The following is a 23,677-nucleotide window of genomic DNA, read 5'->3' as shown; positions in this document are numbered from 1 at the left end:
AGGCCGCTCGGTGGCAGGGTCGTGCCTGGCCTCAGGGCCCTTGTTATTCTGGAGCAGTGAGGCAGCGAGTGCTCAGCGAGGGCCCTTGCCCTGCTCCCTTTGCTCCGAGCTCCCTTGGGGGCAGAGAGGAAGAGGGCTGTCGCTCCTCTCCCCCAGCGCCTCCTACAGAGGGGTGGGAGCAGAGCTCAGGTCCAGGGGCGCTGGGGAGCTGAAGGGAGAATAGTGATGGATTCCCCTCTCCTTCTCCTTCCACCAGACCTCCTCCGCCTTCTCCAAGGCAGGAGAATTCGTTCTGCAGCTGGGTCTCTGGATATCCCACCCAGCCAGTAACATCAGTCGGCATGCCAAGGGTGGGATATACTGGCTTTACTGGCTCCTGCTCCACAAGAGGGGTAAGAAACCCAGCTGGGCAATGGGACCCATGGAAACGAGCCTCTGGGAGACTAGCTCCAGCTGGCCATTGGGACGCCTCTAGAACTAAGGCCTCTCTGCTTAGACCCGCTGTAGCGGGGAAGAGGAATCCCAATAGAAACAAGGCCCCTCCTTTGAGACTCCCTCTGCTGGGCAGTAGGACCCTGCAGAAAGAAGCCCCCTCCTCTGAGACCGACCCCAGCTTAGATGGTGACTCTTTCTCTCCCCCTCTCTCTGAATTAGGGAGATGAATGTGAAAGTGCCAAGGAAATTGGCTGCTTTATCTCAGAGCCCGTCTCTGTCCCCCAGCCCAGGGAAATCAGCCCACCCAGTACGGGGCAGCCAGCTCGTGAGGGGACAGGAACGGAGCTATTGAGACACATGGAGGGAAAGAGCCCATCATGAGGGCAGGGGCAGGAGCAGGCACCACAGGGGACGGACACAAAGCTTGTAGGGTGTCACCAGTCGGGTAGCCAGGCCAGATCTTGACTTCAGTGGGTGCGGGGGGTTCTCAGTATTAGACACCCCCATGACCGTAAGGGTCACATGATTACGGTGATGGCTGAAACAAATCCCCCTTCTGGTACTAACCCGCCTGGCATGGACCCTGCGATTCCATTGGGCTGCGGATGCCAGGAGGAGCCTGGCCAGTGTGCACCCAGAAGGAAACAGGCACTGAAAGCGGAAGGCCAAACCTCCCCAATGGGTGTGTCTTTCTCCCCCAGGGCTCAACACCAGCGAGGCCCCAGACTTGTGGTGCCGGGACGGGCTCCATGACCCCGAGCGCCTGGGGTATAGAAATCTGGCCAGGGTGGGAGAGGTAAGGACTCTCCGCCGGTGCATTGCAGCAGCTCAGGTGTGGAGCTGTCTCCCGCTGCAGTGAGTGTGTCATGGACACAGGGCAAGAGCCTGCTCCTTATTTCCAGCAGAGTATGTGAGGCTCCTGGGAATGTCCGTGGGGTGAGGTGTGGGAATGAACCAGATCTAAAAGACCCCGAACCTCTAGCGGGTGAGCTGCAGCAGCTATCGCTGCTGGGAGCAGCAGGGGTCCTGGGCTGTCTGTGTGAGCTGGGTTCCAGAGCACGCAGACACATTCCCAGCATCTCATGGCACCTGCGGTGAATCCTGCTCCTTAAGAGCTATTGGAGGCCTCAGTGCCTGCAGCCTCCTACTGACGGGGGTTCCTGGTCCATGGGGCCCCAAAGGTTGGCTGCCCCAGGACTCTTCTCCACCTTGTGAGACACTCGAGGGATTTGGAGCCAGGTTCTGGGCCATTGTAAGGGCTCTGGTTCTTTTGGTTTTAGGCCTTTGGCGAGCTGTTCACAGAGGAGCAGAAAAGATCTTTCCTCCAGGCGGGCCTGCTGGCCATTCACCACCCCCTCCTCTGCGTCAGCCAGGCTGGCCTGGTGCTGACGTATTCCATCCTGGGGGAAGCTGGCCAGCTGCTAGAGGACGAGGTAACCAAAGAGGGGTCACCTGGGGAGAGACCCCCAGGGCCTTTCACCTCCAGGCCATTGAAAATCACTTCCATCCCATCCCCATGCGCTGACCAGGGAGCAAGGAGAGGGTGACCCCAGACAGGTGCCATTGGTCGGTGCCAGCTTCTCCCCTGAGCAGCTCAAAGCAGGGCAGACCCAGCTCCCCAGCAAGGCTATTTCCTAACAGGCGTCACATCAGCACGACACGCTGCCATTGCTCATGCTAGGGGCTGCCAACTCCCCTAGTCCCTTCTGTGAGCCTTTCATCCCCCTCGGGGCCTCAGGCCGGTTCCTAGAGCTCTGGTATCATGTTATCCCAGCCCCCACCTGCTCTGGGAGAACTGGAGGAGTCAGTCAGCAGAGGCTGCATAAGTGCCCCATTCACCAGAGCCACTGCCCATGGCATCACGTTAAGGACATGGGGATCCTTTGGGGAAAGGTGTCCACTTCCTCTCACCCGCCGGCACTACTGCCCAAAGCCTCCCAGCCCCCGGCTGGAGGAGGCGAGAGTGGCTGAGGGGACTCTGGGGAGCGGAGCTGGATTCCCGCTGGGTTGGGAGGTAGAACAGCTCTCAGGGGGACTGAGAGGAGTGGGGGCAGGAGTTCGTTCCACAATGGTGGGAGAGGGGATGGAAGTCGCTAGAGAAGAGAGAAGATTTCGTCTCGGGGGTTGGGCGGGGGAATCCGTCCCTCAGACATGGGGAGGAAATGTTGCTGGCTCCCGGTGCCGTTAATACCCTTCGTTCTTGTGGGTGTCGGAGTCTCTGATTGATCCTTGTTCCCTTGCAACAGGAGGACATCGCAGCCTACATAAAGGTCCAGCTGTTTAACATCAGGGTCTTGGGCCAGGTGCCCGACGCCCTGCAGGGGCTGTGCTCCGTGGGGCAGCACTGAAGACCCCCCACCCTCGCATGACCGGCTCGGACCCCCTGCCGCAGGTACTGCTCTGTCTCACTGTGCCTGGGGGGAAGGGCTGGGGGGAGCGGCCATAGAGCCCCCCACAGCACTGAGAGAAACCAAGGCCGAGCACCTCTCTCTGGACACCCTGCCCCACCCGACCCCTGGGGCTGGGGCCAGGCCAGATACTGGTTGGGAAGAATCAGGCTGTGGGGCTGGCCCAGAAGTGAGAGCATCCGCAGAGCCAGGGGTTGTGCTCAATAGCCATTGCAGTCTGGGAGGGGTGGCCTGACATGGGGCCCCTCCCCCGTCGTCACTGCTCAGACCCTCCCATGGCCCTTGTCACCCCTGACTCAGCGAATGTCCGACCATCCCCCAGCCGGGGCCCAATCCACCCACCTGGTATCTGAGCCCTTCCCAGCCGGGAATGAAACTCCCCCCGAACACCCTAGGGCAGGGGAGGAGCCTCCCCGTCCGGCCGGTGGGAACTGAGATGCAGAGGAAGGGCTGTGGGCCTGGTCACACAATCCTGGGTGTAGATCTGGGAAGTGGACTGGGTCCCGGCCTAGAGCCTTTCCCCCAGGGGCACCTTCGCTTCTGCCCCTTTATTCTCCCCTCCGGCCAGGGGGTCTGTGAGTGTGAAATGAACAGGGAGGGTGGCGGGGTCCTGGCACACAGCCTGGATGGGAGCTCCCCTTGGCTTGGAGCCCAGGCTCAGAGACATCTTTGTCACCCCGCTGTCCTTCTGTTATTGCTAGGAAGGGAGTCCCCCGATGAGGGGTCTCCAGGGCTCCAGTAAGTCATCCTCACTCCCGCCCGCATGTACCCCCTGCCCTGTGCTGCCCTGCCCTCCGGTTTTTCGCTGTTGACTCTGGCTGGACTCTTGACTCCGGTCTCTTGCGATGACTTTGGCGTGACCCTTCTTGGCTCCAGATTTGGGTTCTGAACCCTGGCTCAGTATTCTCCTTGCCTTTCTCTAGCCTCGCTCCAGGCCCTCCAGCCACCTGCTCCAGCCCTGCCACCTCCTTCTCCTCCTGATCTTCCCCAACCCCTTCAATATCGACTGCATGGCTTCGATCTTTGCATGGATATGGACTTTGCCTCATACTTCCGACCACCTGGCTTCGACCTCCGGCCTGGACATGGACACTGGCTCCCGTTCTGCCTGCAAACACTCAACACCCGGCAGCAGTAGACAGGCCCCACCATTAATCAAAGCCTAACGCCGCCCCATGACCCCTTAGTCCCTCCCACCTGTCTCCGGAAGTCCCGCCCCATGGGGGTATTACTTCGTGGTCAAGGCGGCCACATGACTGGAAGCCAGGTGTGTCATGTGACCCCTCTAAGAACTCCTCCCACCACCCTCTACCAATCAGGATGGGTTTCCTCCCAGAAGGACCACCCCAAGAGGAGATTTGACCAATCAGGGCGAGCTCTGGGGTAGGAGGGTGACCTATCCCGACGTGTGTCTTGTGACCCCTCTAAGAACTCCTCTCACTGCCCTCAACCAATTAGGATCGGTTTTGTCCTGACAGGACCACCCCCAGAGGAGATTCTGACCAATCAGGGCGAGTTCTGGGGGAGGGTGACCTGTCTGGGAGAGGGCCGTATGATCCCACTAAGAACTCCTCCCAGGGCCCTTTGCCAATCAGAGTGCAGCACCATCACCTCCTAAGTCCCAGTGCTGGACGGATGAGGCCATCTCTCACCAAGGACACATGGTTTAGAAATCGTGGGAAGGCTGCTGAGAGGAAACCTGGACTCCTTCACCACCCCCGTGAGAACTTCGGACTCTGTCTTCGCCCCGAAGGTCTTTGACCATCTGTGGAGTAAGCGCTACATCAGCGACAGTGCCGAGGAGGAGGAGGGAGCGACCGAGGGGAGCCCTTTGGCCCAGCCGTTGATGGATACGCCGGAACCCGAACCCAAAACCCAACGAGCACCCCAACGAGCATGGTGGCCTCTCTTTGTTCACCCCCTTAGAGGTGGAATGCGACTGCGGCTCGGGGGAGTCACCGGCGCACAAGGTGAACACAGGTAAAGGAATGATTAAGTCAGGGGTGAAAGTAACTTCCAGGACTTACCGATACTGCCGGAGTCCTGAGGGGGTGTGGCCTCAACCTGAAGGGGCGGGGCCTCTCAAGATTTAAAGATCCTGGAGCATCGGCTGTGGCTGGGAGCCCCAGGGCCTTTAAATTCCCCCCGCAGCTCTGGCAGCCGGGTTCGAGCGTGGATTTAATGGGCCCGGCGCTCCCATGGCTGTGGGGAGCCTGAGCCTTACCCAGTTGGAGCCAGGATTTAAAGGGCCCGGAGCTCCTGCCGCTGCGGAAAGCTCTCAGCCCTTTAATTCCCTGCCCCAGCCTGGGTGCTGGAGCTGTGGGGGGGGGGCAATTAAAGGGCACTGGGATCTACGCAGCCACGGGGAGCGCTGAACCCATTAAATCCTGGCTCCAGCCCAGCTGCTGGAGCTGCGGGGTGGGGGGTGGGGGGCGAGATTTAATGGGCTCTGGGTTCCCAGCAACTGCCAGAGCTCTGAGCCCTTTAATTCCTGGCCCCAGCCTGGCAATGCTCTGGCTCCCTGCAGCTTTGGGAGCTCCAGGCCCTTTAAATCCACATCTGAACCCGGCTGCCAGAGCTGCGGGGGAATTTAAAGGGCTCTGGGCTCCCCGTAGCCGTGGGATCTCTGAAGCAGAGATTAAAATAAGCCATTACAGTCCAATACGGCGTACCAGGAAGAGCCAATATGCCGTGCCGGACCGCTCCGGCTTCCTCAGCAGGGATTTGAACAGGAGCTCTGGCGGCTGCAGGGAGCCGAGAGCCCTTTAATTTTCCCCCGCAGCTCTAGCAGCTGGGCTGGGGCCAGATTTAAAGGGCTCGGTGCTCCCTGCAGTCATGGGAGCTCCGGGCCCTTTAAATCCACACCCGAATCCGGCTGCCGGAGCTGCGGGGGGGGGGGGATTTAAAGGGCTTGGGGCTCTACGGCGGCCTGAGCCCTGGGCCCTTTAATTTGCCCCTGAGCCCAGGGTTGATTTAAAGGCCCTGGGGCTCCCAGCCACAGCCGATGCTCCAGGACCTTTAAATCTTGAGGCCCCGCCTCTTCCAGTTTAGGCCACGCCCCCTTAGTATTCATGCAGTACCAGTAAATCCTGGAAGTTACTTTTACCCCTGTTGTGAGCCCATTAAATCCCGGCCCCAGCCCAGCTGCTGGAGCTGCAGGGGGGGAGATTTAATGGGCTCTGGGTTCCCAGCAACCGCAGGAGCTCTGAGCCCTTTAATTCCCGGCCCCAGCCCAGCTCCTGGAGTTGCGGGGGGAATTTAAAGGGCTCTGGGCTCCCCGCAGCCATAGGAGTTCTGAGACAGAGGTGAAAGTAAGCCGGTACGGGCCAGTACAGCATAGCGGCAAGAGCCAGTACGCTGTGCCGGACCACACCAGCTTCCTCAGCGGGGATTTAAAGGGCTCAGAGCTCCGGCGGCTGCGGGGAGCCCAGAGCCCTTTAAATCCCTCCTCCCCTCCCACCGCAGCTCCGGCAGCCAGGCTGGGGCTGGGAATTAAAAAGCTCGGTGCTCCCCGCAGTGGCAGGAGTTCTGGGCCCTTCAAATCCCGGCCCCAGCCCGGAAATGCTCTGGCTCCCTGCAGCCGTGGGAGCTCCGGGCCCTTTAAATCCACATCCGAACCCGGCTGCCAGAGCTGCGGGGGAATTTAAAGGGCTCTGGGCTCCCTGTAGCCGCGGGAGCTCTGAGCCCTTTAATTCCCAGCCCCAGCCTGGCTTCCGGAGCTGCGGGGGGTATTTACAGGTCTCTGGGCTTCCCGCAGCCGCGGGATCTCTGAGCCCTTTAAATCCTGGCCCCAGCCCAGCTGCCGGAGCTGCGGGGGGAAATTAAAGGGCTCTGGGCTCCCCGCAGCCGTGGGATCTCTGAAGCAGAGATGAAAATAAGCCATTACAGTCCAGTACGGCGTACCAGGAAGAGCCAATATGCCGTGCTGGACCGCACCGTCTTCCTGGGCAGGGATTTGAATGGCTCAGAGCTCCAGCAGCTGCAGGGAGCCCAGAGCCCTTTAATTTTCCCCCGCAGCACTGGCAGCCGGGCTGGGTCCAGGATTTAAAGGGCTCAGAGCTCCCGCAGCTGCGGGAAGCCCAGAGCCCTTTAAATCCCTCCTCCCCTTCCACCGCAGCTCCGGCAGCCGGGCTGGGGCTGGGAATTAAAAAGCTCTGTGCTCCCTGCAGCGGCAGGAGCTTCGGGCCCTTCAAATCCCGGCCCCAGCCCGGCCAATGCTCTGGCTCCCTGCAGCCGTGGGAGCTCCGGGCACTTTAAATCCACACCCGAACCCGGCTGCCAGAGCTGCGGGGGAATTTAAAGGGCTCGGGGCTCCGCGGCGGCCTGAGCCCTGGGCCCTTTAATTTGCCCCAGAGCCCAGGGTTGATTTAAAGGCCCTGGGGCTCCCAGCCATAGCCGATGCTCCAGGACCTTTAAATCTTGAGGCCCCGCCTCTTCCAGTTGAGGCCACACCCCCTCAGGACTCCAGCAGTACCGGTAAGTCCTGGAACTTACTTTCACCCCTGCTGTGCAGGGCCGCCCGGGGGGGGCAAGAGGGGCAATTTGCCCCAGGCCCCGGGCCCCACAGGGGCCCCCACGAGAGTTTTTTGGGGCCTCTGGAGCGGGGTCCTTCACTCGCTCCGGGGGCCTCGGAAAACTGTTGCAGGGCCGGGCCCAGGAGCTTCTTCCGCTCCCGGTCTTCGCCGGCGGGGGGTCCTTCCGCTTCGGGGTGGAAGGACCCCACACTGGCGAATTACCGCCGAAGTGGGACCCGCTGCCGAAATGAAGCCAGGTCTTCGGCGGTAATTCGGCGGCGGGGGGCCCTTCCGTTCCGGGACCCGCCGCCGAAGTGCCCTGAAGACCCGCGGCGGGGGCCCCCCGCCGCCGAATTACCGCCGAAGACCTGGCTGCACCCCACTGCCGAAGATCCCGGGCCCCTGGAATCCTCTGGGCGGCCCTGCTGCTGTGAGCCCTTTAAATCCCAGCCCCAGCCCGGCTCCTGGAGCTGCGGGGGGAATTTAAAGGACTCTGGTCTCCCTGCAGCCGCGGGAGCTCCGAGCCCTTTAAATCCCCGCCGAGGAAGCCGGTGCGGTATGGCACGGCGTACTGGCTCTGGCTGGTACTCCGTACTGGCCCGTACCAGCTTACTGTCACCTCTGGATTAAGTGACGGTCGAGGTCGTGAGATGTTCCCTAGAGCTCTCTTGGCCGCATTGCCCATGACGGAAGGTGGTACGTTCCATTCCGCCATGACATTCATAAACATCCCATCTTTAAGGTCCATGTCTGCTAGGAACAGAGCACGTCTGGGTCACGGCCCGGACTAAGTCGAGCATGTTAGAACCATTAACCACACAGCCTTTGTACACAAAAGGCCCTTTATCGTTCCATGAAGAGAGATTTGTAGCCTGGCCCAGCTTCTTTAGCAGTACGAATGCATTGTTCTTAGAACGCTTCTTCGCGTTATCCAGCACCTGCTGAGCAACAGACTCTGAGCTCTTTGGTGTTTCTGGGGGGTTGCAGTTACATTCAGTCCCTGTGCTGGTAGAAACAGACTGATTTTCACTTTCTCCGCATCGCTCGGCTTCACCTACATTAGGCACCTTTGAAGCTCGGCGCTGTAAGGTTTACCCTTTTAGTATTCAGCTCAGTCGTTTCTTTGAAGAACAGACTCGTTTCAGCATCCAGTAAGTGAGTTGTGGTCGGTCGTTAGGCCCCCCTGGGGATACAGAGGTCACCAGTGTTCTGAGCGAAGCGTCAGATTTTTCCCAACTCTCTTTAGAATGCCGTTCTTTTAGCGCCCACCCCCACCCCCTCGGGGACACAGCGTCCATCAGTTTTCTGAATGAACCATCAAACTGTTCCCAAATACTAGAATATAGGGGAGCGGTGACGAGCTTATGGTTTTGGGAGAATGGTTTGTCAGTCCTTGGTGTTTTATTCACAACCCCTAGAGAACATGCTCTGGGGTTGTGAATGTGTGTGGTTCTGCGCATGTTCAGAGCCCCTCGAGCGCATGCTCTGGGGTTGTGAATGTGGGTGTTTACTCAGGGTTTGCTGTGGCAGTGGCCGCTGAGGAACTGCAGTTGTGGTTGTTGTTTACCAGAGTCTTGTTTTGCCCTTGGGTTTGACGGATATGAGGTCTGGACTGCCCGGGTGCTTCATCTGCACTCTTGTGCTGTTTTGCATTGTTAAAGGTCTACAAGCAGATTCCTGGTTCTTTGGCGGTTCTGGAGGAGGTGTCCTTGTAGCGCTGACTAAGCATTGTCAGAAAAGTTGCCCAGGCCTATGGGGAGTGGGGGGAACCATTTTACAAAACTGAACTTTACCAACTTTCGCCCCCACACCCATGTATTCACTTCAAATACAAAACCTCACAGAACAACCCAACCAATAAGCAAAATATATTTACCGGGCTTCATCCATCCATCAGTCACTGATGCTGGTGAATTTTCCCTATCAGCTGTCTCGTTCCCTTTTCTTCTGAGCTTGTTTTCCCTCTGCTCTAAGGATCTCTCATGTTTCCACCATACTGTGGAGCAAACAGCATTATTATAAAACACAGGAAACCGTCTTGTAAACTTCAAAACTAAATATTCATTAGGGGGTTTTCTGTTTAAAAAGTCAGCGCTTTAAACCAAATCATCCAGTTCAGGCTGTACTAGAAACACGGGTTTTGAGTTTATTTCTACCACTTAAAACATAAAACAAAAAAAAACAAACAAACAAACAACAACAAAAACCTCAAAAACATTTTTTTAAAATACATCTCAATTTGCAGAATAAAAACCAAACTGCTTTTAAAATCCATTTTAAACCACATTTTGCACAGGAAAAAAACCCTGTTGGTTTGAAACAAACCAAGTACTTTTAAAACCCTACATCTATGCCTTGCCCAGACCCCTCTCACACACAAATTAGCAGCTTTAGAAACACACCAAACCAAGTTTGCCTCCATATATTGTTCAATAACCCCCACCCCCTCATGCATTTAAAAGTCAGTTGCAAAAAAGTTCCCTTTCACTAAGGGATCATGTGTTGCAGGCACATGCTTGTCCCGTTCCCCCCATGTGTGTTTGGGCCTTCAGGTTAAAGAACAAACAAAAATGTTAGTTACTATTACCACCAAATCCCTATACAAACTGTGCAATACCTACAGTTTTTTAAAACAATATTAAGCACAACTATAGTTAAAATGTTTTTTACCTTGGCCTGGTGGTGAACTGCAGCTTAAAGTTACTGGGTCCATGCTAAGCAGATGACGCTGCAATGAAGATAGGCACCATTATTTTCCTAAGACAGCCTGGGCAAGGAGTGGCATTATACAATATATAGTTTCAGAGTTCAAGCCAGCCAGCTGTACCTCTGTCTGCCGTCCAGCAGCCTTTCAAGAAAGTTTCTGTTGAAAAGGACAGTCTCCAACAGACCTGAGGTTTTTATACCACCTTAGCCCATTGTTTCAAACAGACTTCAGCAGAGTAGCTAGCAGGTTAATTTAATCCCCACAGCTCTGAACTAATAGATCCTGAAGGACTTTAGGCACCCCTCCCACAGCACCCCCTGTGGTGATCTGGGATGGGGGAACCAAGCTGTCTGCACAACAGGGCTTTTTTTTTCTTTTTTCCTTTTTTCTGTAAGTTAAAATAAATGTTTCTGTGGGGACTTCTTAGAGTATTGAACAGTCCCCATTTCCAAGCGGGGGGCCCTTTGCAGAGATCAATGAATGTCTTGGGGCTTGGGTTTTTTTTTTTTTTAAACACGTTTCTTTCATGCTTAAAGTTTGGGGTGGAGGTGTTTTCTAGAAAGAATGACCCAGAGCATTCAACCAACTCCAGGGCCATATTTAATCTGTCCAATAGTGTTCCACCAACTCCTGGGGTCATATTGAAACTGTCTAATTGAGTTCTGCCAACTCCAGCAGTTATATTGAAACTGTCCAATGGCATCTGTGAATTCCTGAGGTTTTATTTCATTTCATATTAATCAGAACTCACCATCCACCCCCACCCACCCCCATCAAATTTAACCCTATGGCAGCAAGGGTAAGTAATCGCAGTCACCCTGGCTATTCAGTGGGGGAGTGGGTTAAACCCACCCAGTTCAACAGGATAAGTCAACTCTATTGTACACAAACACAGGTCTGAACAGCCTGTTTGTTTTACTGTAAGCACATTTCTTAGGATTTTCCCCCCACCCACAACATAAATTTCAGCTTTTTGCTGTAAATGGGTCACTTTTACACACAAAACCCACAAGCACTAGGTTCTCACACACAATTGATTTTTGATTGAAAAGACATACAGCTCCTTGAAACCAAACCAAGATGCTTCATTAACACTTCTAGCTCACTTAAGGGCCAAAGGCCTTCGAACAGAAACACAGATAGTCACAAAGCTCTTTTCAATAGGGTTTTTTATTTTTAATTTACAGCTACCAAGTTTTCTATCGTGTGTTTGTCCCCTCACCATTCTCTAGCTGAATCCTTTTAGATTTCTTACAAATAGTCTTTTCCTTAAGCAGCGATCTGTAACTTTTTGTGCAGACTAGACGGCCAATATCACGCCGTGTCGTGAGAAAACGACCCCGCGTTGTGTTTGGATCAGAATCACCCGAGGCCCCTTTATTACGAGCATGCCGGGGGGGGGTCAGCAAACTGTCATCCCCCTGAATAGAGATTTTTCAACACGTTTTATAGCAAAAAAGCCACAATTCGTGATGCACACGTCCTTGTTCACATGATTGCCATAACTGGAGAAATGCTGTGCAAGTGAGTGGAGACCCTGACTGTGTTTTAAAGAAAATGAACCAGAAGGTGCCTGCAATTTTTCCACCCCAGCTGTAAGCAGGTTATTTTCTTTAAAACTCAGTCAGGGGCTCCACTCAATTGCACAGCATTGAACAAGGTCCCCCCTTGCGCTAAATGTTCTTGGCTTAGGCACAGACATTGCACAGCAGAACCTCTGGCAATAACGGTGTTTAATCAGCTTTCCAAACCCAGCTCAGCACATAGGCCCCGGAGCTTGCAGTTGATATCTATGACACGTCCCTTGCATTCTTTACAAAGCTTTTCCCTCAGGCAGTGCTTAAGGGCAGCATAAACAGCAACACATACAATAGTCCACGTGACTTTTTTACGCTCACGACGTGGCACTGGCTCAGTTAGTTCTATGCCAAGCCTCCTCTGAAACACCTCATGGCCATCATCCTCAGAGTCCTCTCCAACAACTTGTATCGGTGTTGAGCAAAAGCAAGGTGGGCCCGGTTATCTTCCCCGCTTGATGCAACGCTGTCCAGGGTTTCTAGGCCGTCTAGAAAGGCATCATTGAGCTGTTGATTTTCATAACAGAAACAGTGTAAGCAGCCCACTGCTTGTTTTTAGATTTACACAACCCCCGGTTCCTTACCCATTATTGCTTCTTAATGGGTAAGGAACCGGGGGTTGTGTAAATCTAAAAACAAGCAGTGGGCTGCTTACACTGTTTCTGTTATGAAAATCAACAGCTCAATGATGCCTTTCTAGACGGCGATTGCTTCTTAATCATTCATTTACCTGTGTGACGTCTTTTCTGTTCACCTTCTCCACCGGTGACACCCCTGAGCCTCAATCGCATTCCACCTCTAAGCGGGTGGACAAAGAGAGGCCACCATGCTCATTGGGCTGTCTCACAAGCAGTTGGGTTTGGGGTTCCGGTTCCGGTTTATCCATCAATGGCTGGGCCGAAGGGCTCCCCTCAGTCGTTCCCTCCTCCTGCTCGGGACTGTCGCTGATGTAGCGCTTTCTCCGCGGATGGTCAAAGACCCTCGGGGCGAAGACAGAGTCTGAAGATCTCACGGGGGTGGTGAAGGAGTCCAGGTTTCCTCTCAGCAGCCTTTCCACAATTTCTAAACCATGTGTCCTTGGTAAGAGATGGCCTCATCTGTCCGGTGCTGGGACTTATGGAGTAATGGTGCTGCACTCTGATTGGCAGAGGGCCTTGGGAGGAGTTCTTAGTGGGGTCATACGGCCCACTTCCGGATGGGTCACCCTGCCCCAAAACTCGCCCTGATTGGTCAAAATCTCCTCTTAGGGTAGTCCTATCGGGTCAAACCCATCCTAATTGGTAGATGGCGGTCGGAGGAGTTCTTAGAGGGGTCACACGACCCAATTCTGGATGGGTCACCCCACCTCAGAACTCACCCTGACTGGTCAAATCTCATCTCAGGGTGGTTCTTCTGGGATGAAACCCATCCTGATTGGTAGAGAGTGGTGGGAGGAGTTCTTAGAGGGGTCACATGACACACCTTGCTTCCAGTCATGTGGCCACCTTGACCCCGGAGTTAAAACCCCCCATGGGGCGGGACTTCTGGTGACAGCTGGGAGGGAATAAGGGGTCAACGGGTAGGGCTTGGGAGGGTCAAGGGGAGGGGTTAGGGTTTGATTGATGGTGGCGTTCCTGATCAATACCAAGATTACATGGATACCGTGGAAAGAAATGTGGACTCGTTACCTCTGGACTGGGACTATGACTGCCCTGTTGACCTACCACCTTGGCTGAAAGCTGCTTTTCCCTGTATTTACGCATTGTTGGGGCCAGAATTAGTGGATCTCCCTGCGTACAGTCATGAGAACCGGTCCTAAGAGCAGGCCCTTTTGGGGAAGAAGAAATGTGGGACTCTGCTACGCCTCTCTTTAGACAATCAGCTCCTGAACAAAGTGATCATTTGAAACCATTACCCTCTGCTGTGAATCCCACAATTGTTGGCTCACAGGAAATCTGCAAAGGGTTTCATCAAACTTCCTCTGCAAGGATTTCCAATCTAAGGCTCGTTTGGGCAAGGGACAAATGGAAGACAGATTTCAAAACACACGATGGACATTTTAACGGTCTGATATGCTATTTGAGCTAACTAACGGTCCCCTGACCTTGAAACACTTAATCAGTGATGTATTTGGGGACAGTGTCATCTATTGGGGAGACATACGTCTCTTTTTGGAGAACCCAGAGCAGCATGCGCAGCACATCCGAACCTGGAGAGGTTTCGGCTGCATGGGTTCAACGCAGAATTGGAAAAGCGGAACCTCCAGCCAACTCTCCACAGAGTTTTGGGGGTACATCCTCTCCCCAGAAGATGTTATGATTGATCCAAATAAGGTGGAAGCCATTGATAAATGGGGCGAAGTTGGAAGTCCTCAAGAAGTGCAGCGCGTCCTAGACTTCACTCATCCTGTGAAATCGAGACATGCTGGCTCTCAGTGAAGCTTAAACGGAAAACCACGCACCCCACACAGAGGTTGGAACCACCCACTCCCAGGTTGTCCTGAGGAGCCATGATTTCTCCAGGAGCTTGGTAAAGGGACTAATTTCCAATCTAAGGCTCGTTTGGGCAAGGGACAAATGGAAGACAGATTTCAAAACACACGATGGACATTTTAATGGTCTTATATGCTATTTGAGCTAACTAACGGTCCCCTGACCTTGAAACACTTAATCAGTGATGTATTTGGGGACAGTGTCATCTATTGGGGAGACATACGTCTCTTTTTGGAGAACCCAGAGCAGCACGCGCAGCACATCCGAACCTGGAGAGGTTTCGGCTGCATGGTTTCAACGCAGAATTGGAAAAGCGGAACCTCCAGCCAACTCTCCACAGAGTTTTGGGGGTACATCCTCTCCCCGGAAGACGTTATGATTGATCCAAATAAGGTGGAAGCCATTGATAAATGGGGCGAAGTTGGAAGTCCTCAAGAAGTGCAGCGCTTCCTAGACTTCACTCATCCTGTGAAATCGAGACATGCTGGTTCTCAGAGAAGCTTAGTCGGAAAACCACGCACCCCACACAGAGGTTGGAACCACCCACTCCCAGGTTGTCCTGAGGAGCCATGATTTCTCCAGGAGCTGGGTAAAGGGACAAATTTCCAATCTAAGGCTCGTTTGGGCAAGGGACAAATGGAAGACAGATTTCAAAACACATGATGGACATTTTAACGGTCTGATATGCTATTTGAGCTAACTAGCGGTCCCCTGACCTTGAAACACTTAATCAGTGATGTATTTGGGGACACTGTCATCTATTGGGGTGACATACGTCTCTTTTTGGAGAACCCAGAGCAGCACGCGCAGCACATCCGAACCTGGAGAGGTTTCGGCTGCATGGTTTCAACGCAGAATTGGAAAAGCGGAACCTCCAGCCAACTCTCCACAGAGTTTTGGGGGTACATCCTCTCCCCAGAAGATGTTATGATTGATCCAAATAAGGTGGAAGCCATTGATAAATGGGGTGAAGTTGGAAGTCCTCAAGAAGTGCAGTGCTTCTAAGACTTCACTCATCCTCTGAAATCGAGACATGCTGGCTCTCAGTGAAGCTTAGACGGAAAACCACGCACCCCACACAGAGGTTGGAACCACCCACTCCCAGGTTGTCCTGAGGAGCCTTGATTTCTCCAGGAGCTGGGTAAAGGGACAAATTTCCAATCTAAGGCTCGTTTGGGCAAGGGAGAAATGGAAGACAGATTTCAAAACACACGATGGACATTTTAACGGTCTGATATGCTATTTGAGCTAACTAACGGTCCCCTGACCTTGAAACACTTAATCAGTGATGTATTTGGGGACACTGTCATCTATTGGGGTGACATACGTCTCTTTTTGGAGAACCCAGAGCAGCACGCGCAGCACATACGAACCTGGAGAGGTTTCGGCTGCATGGTTTCAACGCAGAATTGGAAAAGCGGAACCTCCAGCCAACTCTCCACAGAGTTTTGGGGGTACATCCTCTCCCCAGAAGATGTTATGATTGATCCAAATAAGGTGGAAGCCATTGATAAATGGGGCGAAGTTGGAAGTCCTCAAGAAGTGCAGTGCTTCTAAGACTTCACTCATCCTCTGAAATCGAGACATGCTGGCTCTCAGTTAAGCTTAGACGGAAAACCACGCACCCCACACAGAGGTTGGAACCACCCACTCCCAGGTTGTCCTGAGGAGCCTTGATTTCTCCAGGAGCTGGGTAAAGGGACAAATTTCCAATCTAAGGCTCGTTTGGGCAAGGGAGAAATGGAAGACAGATTTCAAAACACACGATGGACATTTTAACGGTCTGATATGCTATTTGAGCTAACTAACGGTCCCCTGACCTTGAAACACTTAATCAGTGATGTATTTGGGGACAGTGTCATCTATTGGGGTGACATACGTCTCTTTTTGGAGAACCCAGAGCAGCACGCGCAGCACATCCGAACCTGGAGAGGTTTCGGCTGCATGGTTTCAACGCAGAATTGGAAAAACGGAACCTCCAGCCAACTCTCCACAGAGTTTTGGGGGTACATCCTCTCCCCGGACGATGTTATGATTGATCCAAATAAGGTGGAAGCCATTGATAAATGGGGCGAAGTTGGAAGTCCTCAAGAAGTGCAGCGCTTCCTAGACTTCACTCATCCTGTGAAATCGAGACATGCTGGCTCTCAGTGAAGCTTAAACGGAAAACCACGCACCCCACACAGAGGTTGGAACCACCCACTCCCAGGTTGTCCTGAGGAGCCATGATTTCTCCAGGAGCTTGGTAAAGGGACAAATTTCCAATCTAAGGCTCGTTTGGGCAAGGGACAAATGGAAGACAGATTTCAAAACACACGATGGACATTTTAACGGTCTTATATGCTATTTGAGCTAACTAACGGTCCCCTGACCTTGAAACACTTAATCAGTGATGTATTTGGGGACAGTGTCATCTATTGGGGTGACATACATCTCTTTTTGGAGAACCCAGAGCAGCACGCGCAGCACATCCGAACCTGGAGAGGTTTCGGCTCCATGGTTTCAACGCAGAATTGGAAAAGCGGAACCTCCAGCCAACTCTCCACAGAGTTTTGGGGGTACATCCTCTCCCCAGAAGATGTTATGATTGATCCAAATAAGTTGGAAGCCATTGATAAATGGGGCGAAGTTGAAAGTCCTCAAGAAGTGCAGCTCTTCCTAGACTTCACTCATCCTGTGAAATCGAGACATGCTGGCTCTCAGTGAAGCTTAGACGGAAAACCACGCACCCCGCACAGAGGTTGGAACCACCCACTCCCAGGTTCTCCTGAGGAGCCATGATTACTCCAGGAGCTGGGTAAAGGGACAAATTTCCAATCTAAGGCTCGTTTGTGCAAAGGACAAATGGAAGACAGATTTCAAAACACACGATGGACATTTTTATGGTCTGATATGCTATTTGAGCTAACTAACGGTCCCCTGACCTTGAAACACTTAATCAGTGATGTATTTGGGGACAGTGTCATCTATTGGGGTGACATACGTCTCTTTTTGGAGAACCCAGAGCACCACGCGCAGCACATCCGAACCTGGAGAGGTTTCGGCTGCATGGTTTCAACGCAGAATTGGAAAAGCGGAACCTCCAGCCAACTCTCCACAGAGTTTTGGGGGTACATCCTCTCCCCAGAAGATGTTATGGTTGATCCAAATAAGGTGGAAGCCATTGGTAAATGGGGCGAAGTTCAAGTCCTCAAGAAGTTCAGCGATTCCTAGACTTCACTCATCCTGTGAAATCGAGACATGCTGGCTCTCAGTGAAGCTTACTCGGAAAACCACGCACCCCACACAGAGGTTGGAACCACCAACTCCCAGGTTGTCCTGAGGAGCCATGATTTCTCCAGGAGCTGGGTAAAGGGACAAATTTCCAATCTAAGGCTCCGTTGGGCAAGGAACAAATGGAAGACAGATTTCAAAACACACGATGGACATTTTAACGGTCTTATATGGTATTTGAGCTAACTAACGGTCCCCTGACCTTGAAACACTTAATCAGTGATGTATTTGGGGACAGTGTCATCTATTGGGGTGACATACGTCTCTTTTTGGAGAACCCAGAGCAGCACGCGCAGCACATCTGAACCTGGAGAGGTTTCGGTTGCCTGGTTTCAACGCAGAATTGGAAAAGCGGAACCTCCATCCAACTCTCCACAGAGTTTTGGGGGTACATCCTCTCCCCGGAAGATGTTATGATTGATCCAAATAAGGTGGAAGCCATTGATAAATGGGGCGAATTGGAAGTCCTCAAGAAGTGCAGCGCTTCCTAGACTTCACTCATCCTGTGAAATCGTGACATGCTGGCTCTCAGTGAAGCTTAGACGGAAAACCACGCACCCCACACAGAGGTTGGAACCACCCACTCCCAGGCTGTCCTGAGGAGCCATGATTTCTCCAGGAGCTGGGTAAAGGGACAAATTTCCAATCTAATGCTCGTTTGGGCAAGGGACAAATGGAAGACAGATTTCAAAACACACAATGGACATTTTAACGGTCTGATATGCTATTTGAGCTAACTAATGGTCCCCTGACCTTGAAACACTTAATCAGTGATGTATTTGGGGACAGTGTCATCTATTGGGGTGACATACGTCTCTTTTTGGAGAACCCAGAGCAGCACGCGCAGCACATCCGAACCTGGAGAGGTTTCGGCTGCATGGTTTCAACGCAGAGTTGGAAAAGCGGAACCTCCAGCCAACTCTCCACAGAGTTTTGGGGGTACATCCTCTCCCCAGAAGATGTTATGATTGACCCAAATAAGGTGGAAGCCATTGATAAATGGGGCGAAGTTGGAAGTCCTCAAGAAGTGCAGCGCTTCCTAGACTTCACTCATCCTGTGAAATCGAGACATGCTGGCTCTCAGTGAAGCTTAGTCGGAAAACCACGCACCCCACACAGAGGTTGAAACCACCCACTCCCAGGTTGTCCTGAGGAGCCATGATTTCTCCAGTAGCTGGGTAAAGGGACACATTTCCAATCTAAGGCTCCGTTGGGCAAGGGACAAATGGAAGACAGATTTCAAAACACACGATGGACATTTTAACAGTCTGATATGCTATTTGAGCTAACTAACGGTCCCCTGACCTTGAAACACTTAATCAGTGATGTTTTTGGGGACAGTGTCATCTATTGGGGTGACATACGTCTCTTTTTGGAGAACCCAGAGCAGCACGCGCAGCACATCCGAACCTGGAGAGGTTTTGGCTGCATGGTTTCAACGCAGAACTGGAAAAGCGGAACCTCCAGCCAACTCTCCACAGAGTTTTGGGGGTACATCCTCTCCCCAGAAGATGTTATGATTGATCCAAATAAGGTGGAAGCCATTGATAAATGGGGCGAAGTTGGAAGTCCTCAAGAAGTGCAGCGCTTCCTAGACTTCACTCATCCTGTGAAATCGAGACATGCTGGCTCTCAGTGAAGCTTAGTCGGAAAACCACGCACCCCACACAGAGGTTGGAACCACCCACTCCCAGGTTGTCCTGAGGAGCCATGATTTCTCCAGGAGCTGGGTAAAGGGACAAATTTCCAATCTAAGGCTCCGTTGGGCAAGGAACAAATGGAAGACAGATTTCAAAACACACGATGGACATTTTAACGGTCTTATATGCTATTTGAGCTAACTAACGGTCCGCTGACCTTGAAACACTTAATCAGTGATGTATTTGGGGACAGTGTCATCTATTGGGGTGACATACATCTCTTTTTGGAGAACCCAGAGCAGCACGCGCAGCACATCTGAACCTGGAGAGGGTTCGGTTGCCTGGTTTCAACGCAGAATTGGAAAAGCGGAACCTCCATCCAACTCTCCACATAGTTTTGGGGGTACATCCTCTCCCCGGAAGATGTTATGATTGATTCAAATAAGGTGGAAGCCATTGATAAATGGGGCGAAGTTGGAAGTCCTCAAGAAGTGCAGCGCTTCCTAGACTTCACTCATCCTGTGAAATCGAGACATGCTGGCTCTCAGTGAAGCTTAAACGGAAAACCATGCACCCCACACAGAGGTTGGAACCACCCACTCCCAGGTTGTCCTGAGGAGCCATGATTTCTCCAGGAGCTTGGTAAAGGGACAAATTTCCAATCTAAGGCTCGTTTGGGCAAGGGACAAATGGAAGACAGATTTCAAAACACACGATGGACATTTTAACGGTCTTATATGCTATTTGAGCTAACTAACGGTCCCCTGACCTTGAAACACTTAATCAGTGATGTATTTGGGGACAGTGTCATCTATTGGGGTGACATACGTCTCTTTTTGGAGAACCCAGAGCAGCACACGCAGCACATCCGAACCTGGAGAGGTTTCGGCTGCATGGTTTCAACGCAGAATTGGAAAAACGGAACCTCCAGCCAACTCTCCACAGAGGTTTGGGGGTACATCCTCTCCCCAGAAGATGTTATGATTGATCCAAATAAGCTGGAAGCCATTGATAAATGGGGCGAATTGGAAGTCCTCAAGAAGTGCGGCGCTTCCTAGACTTCACTCATCCTGTGAAATTGAGACATGCTGGCTCTCAGTGAAGCTTAGACGGAAAACCACGCACCCCACACAGAGGTTGGAACCACCCACTCCCAGGTTGTCCTGAGGAGCCATGATTTCTCCAGGAGCTGGGTAAAGGGACAAATTTCCAATCTAATGCTTGTTTGGGCAAGGGACAAATGGAAGACAGATTTCAAAACACACAATGGACATTTTAACGGTCTGATATGCTATTTGAGCTAACTAACGGTCCCCTGACCTTGAAACACTTAATCAGTGATGTATTTGGGGACAGTGTCATCTATTGGGGTGACATACGTCTCTTTTTGGAGAACCCAGAGCAGCACGCGCAGCACATCCGAACCTGGAGAGGTTTCGGCTGCATGGTTTCAACGCAGAGTTGGAAAAGCGGAACCTCCAGCCAACTCTCCACAGAGTTTTGGGGGTACATCCTCTCCCCAGAAGATGTTATGATTGACCCAAATAAGGTGGAAGCCATTGATAAATGGGGCGAAGTTGGAAGTCCTCAAGAAGTGCAGCGCTTCCTAGACTTCACTCATCCTGTGAAATCGAGACATTCTGGCTCTCAGTGAAGCTTAGTCGGAAAACCACGCACCCCACACAGAGGTTGGAACCACCCACTCCCAGGTTGTCCTGAGGAGCCATGATTTCTCCAGGGGCTGTGTAAAGGGACAAATTTCCAATCTAATGCTCGTTTGGGCAAGGGACAAATGGAAGACAGATTTCAAAACACACAATGGACATTTTAACGGTCTGATATGCTATTTGAGCTAACTAACGGTCCCCTGACCTTGAAACACTTAATCAGTGATGTATTTGGGGACAGTGTCATCTATTGGGGTGACATACGTCTCTTTTTGGAGAACCCAGAGCAGCACGCGCATCACATCCGAACCTGGAGAGGTTTCGGTTGCATGGTTTCAACGCAGAATTGGAAAAGCGGAACCTCCAGCCAACTCTCCACAGAGTTTTGGGGGTACATCCTCTCCCCAGAAGATGTTATGATTGATCCAAATAAGGTGGAAGCCATTGATAAATGAGGTGATGTTGGAAGTCGTCAAGAAGTGCAGCGCTTCCTAGACTTCACTCATCCTGTGAAATCGAGACATGCTGGCTCTCAGTGAAGCTTAGTCGGAAAACCACGCACCCCACACAGAGGTTGGAACCACCCATCCGAGGTTGTTCTGAGGAGCCATGATTTCTCCAGGAGCTTGGTAAAGGGCACCGGGATCAGCCTCTCAAAGGTAGGGGAGGGTTGTGTGAGGAGAGGGTCTAAGAGCGGAGGAGCGTGGGCTAGGCTCTGTATTTGGGCTTGGCAGGGATCGAGAGAAGGGAGAGGGCTGTTAGAGGGCAATGCGGGGTTGGAGGGGGGTCGGAGATGGGGGCAAGGCCTGAAAAGTTCAGCTGCTTTAGATCAACTGTGCCAGAGAATCACTGGTTGAAGTGACTGAAAGCTCTGAGCTGGGGCTGGCCAAAATCCTCCTCTTCAGATGGGAACATCCCAAAAGTCTGCAGAAGCTCAGCCTCTGAGGTGAACGTTGTGGCCCAAACCTCTCTCTGCTCTGTACCTCACAGGATTCCAGCCGGCTGTTCCAATCCAGGAGGACACCTGTGCCACCGAAGTCTCCCAGCACCTGGGCAGTGAAGTGCCACTTAATCCCGCTGTGATGCACAGACCTTGCCCTGGCTGTCTGCACAGGGCTGAATTTCACCCCTTCCGAGTGTAAGGAAATAATTGGCTGAAGGCCTTTTTCTTTCTTGACGTCTGTCTAGTGGGAAAGAACCATGGGGATTTGTAACCTGTTTCGCTCCCATGCCTGGTGCTTCAATGATGCAGAGAAGGGCTGATGCATTGGTTGATTTCCCCCACCTTTTAATCTACTCTCTTCTTCTCTTTTAACAGGTATTATATGGGCATTCTTGGGGGCGCAGATTGCATCAGACCTGCACCTGAATAAATAATAGGGACTGAAATATGCAGACACTGAAGTTTTGCAGCCAAATTCTCAGGAACCTTCCTCTTCAATATAGGATCAGGATTTTGTTTTGAATTGTTTTATTTTTTTTAAAAGTGCTAAGCAGATGCTACCCTGTAAGAAGAGGAAACAGAAGGGAAAAGTGAAAGACTGTTACTAAAACCAATGAACAGCTGCAGAGAGTGGAGACCCGGCAAAGCAGACAAATGAATACTGTGAGTAAATAACCTGAAAGCAAATGGGGAAGAAAACCTCCTCTGGGTAATTGTGGCTCTTGGGGCAAAAATCGGGTTCCTGGTACGTACCCTGGCTGAGATCATCCCTTTTCCCTGGGATTCAAATGTCATTCTCTGTGTGGTGTCCTTATTTTATTCCTAAGGAAAGGATCCCCAAAGGAGGTGTAAGGATCCGGGACTCTAGTGTCTGAGGGTTTGCATTGCCCCCACCCCAACCATCTGAGACTTTTCCTATGGGAATCTCCCCAGAGCAGGGGAGAAATCTGTTCTTCCATTAGAACCAATCTGCTCAGTAAATCCACCCACACTGACCTCATCTCAGCTGCTTTGTTTATCCGACATTAGTGGTATCTTTGGAAAACCCTTAGCGTGTTGGGGTGTGAGGTGGAGCAGGGGATGCAGGAGCTCCAGCAGATTCCCCTGAAGAACACCACCCTGTCTTTCTCTGGTCAGGTTAGAGCTCGCCCTCCATTGCGGAGGTGAAGACCGGATGGGAGCTGCTGGATTGACCTTGATGTGCCATGTCCTTGTGTGGATGAAGGACCTACATCTCAGGGGTGGCCAGCAGCAGATGTAACACGTGTCCAGGAATGGGCTAAATAACCTACATTGAGAGGCAAGTAAAATCGTGGCCACATGTAGACATCACAGGAATTGACCCAGGGTCCTTCAGCACAAGCCCCTCTCTCTCACTGTCAACAAATCCAGCTCCACCCACTAGACCACACCCCATTCCAGAGCCCCAGAACCCAGGAGCCCTGATTCTCAGACCCAGGCCTCACATCACAAGGCCAAACCTCCTCCCATTATGGGTGCTGCAGAAGGGACCATTGGCAAAAAAATACCCTCTACATTCCCCCTGTCAGAGACTGCGGCCACGGGTGACAAGTGAATGAGCTGAGATCTCCCCTGTGGGAATCCAAGGGGCTGTACATTTGGGGTTTCACAGGGATGGCCTCTGGCAGCCATTGACAGAGTGTTCCTGGGAGGAGATTTTCCGTCTCTAACAAAGGGTTTCTGTTCCCCCAGATCTCAGCCGCTCAGCAGAACGTGGGAGAGCCGAGTACTGATGGGCTAGAGGGGTCCCAGGAGTCGCTGTGCAGCAGGGGCAGTGTCTGCAGTCACCGTGGGCCACACCCTGCGCTCCAGACAACCCAGGCTGGTTCCCTGGATTGCAAAGTGGACGTTAGCTTGTGGAATCAGTGCTGGTGCCTGTGTCCACAGCTGGGATGTTTTCCTGAGGCTACTCAATGGTCCAAGAATCGCCGTGAAAGCAAGAGGAGAATGGACATTAGAGAGCGAGGCCGGGACCTCTGCGGGGCTGCTGCAGTCAAACATCCACTGCCAGAAGAGAGACG

General features: G+C 52.4%; 1 long non-coding RNA gene across 1 annotated transcript; it reads left to right on the top strand.

Annotated features, from left to right (window-relative positions):
• Positions 1-21,773: 21,773 nt before the first annotated feature.
• On the top strand, positions 21,774-22,835 carry LOC120405358. The gene is made up of 3 exons (XR_005598523.1): positions 21,774-21,830; positions 22,011-22,298; positions 22,773-22,835. It is a non-coding gene; the product is annotated as an uncharacterized LOC120405358 (long non-coding RNA).
• Positions 22,836-23,677: the final 842 nt, after the last annotated feature.

Source organism: Mauremys reevesii, linkage group 4, assembly GCF_016161935.1.
Source record: "Mauremys reevesii isolate NIE-2019 linkage group 4, ASM1616193v1, whole genome shotgun sequence".
In the NCBI taxonomy this organism is placed as follows: Eukaryota; Metazoa; Chordata; order Testudines; family Geoemydidae; genus Mauremys; species Mauremys reevesii.
This window is presented reverse-complemented; position numbering and strand designations above follow the sequence as displayed.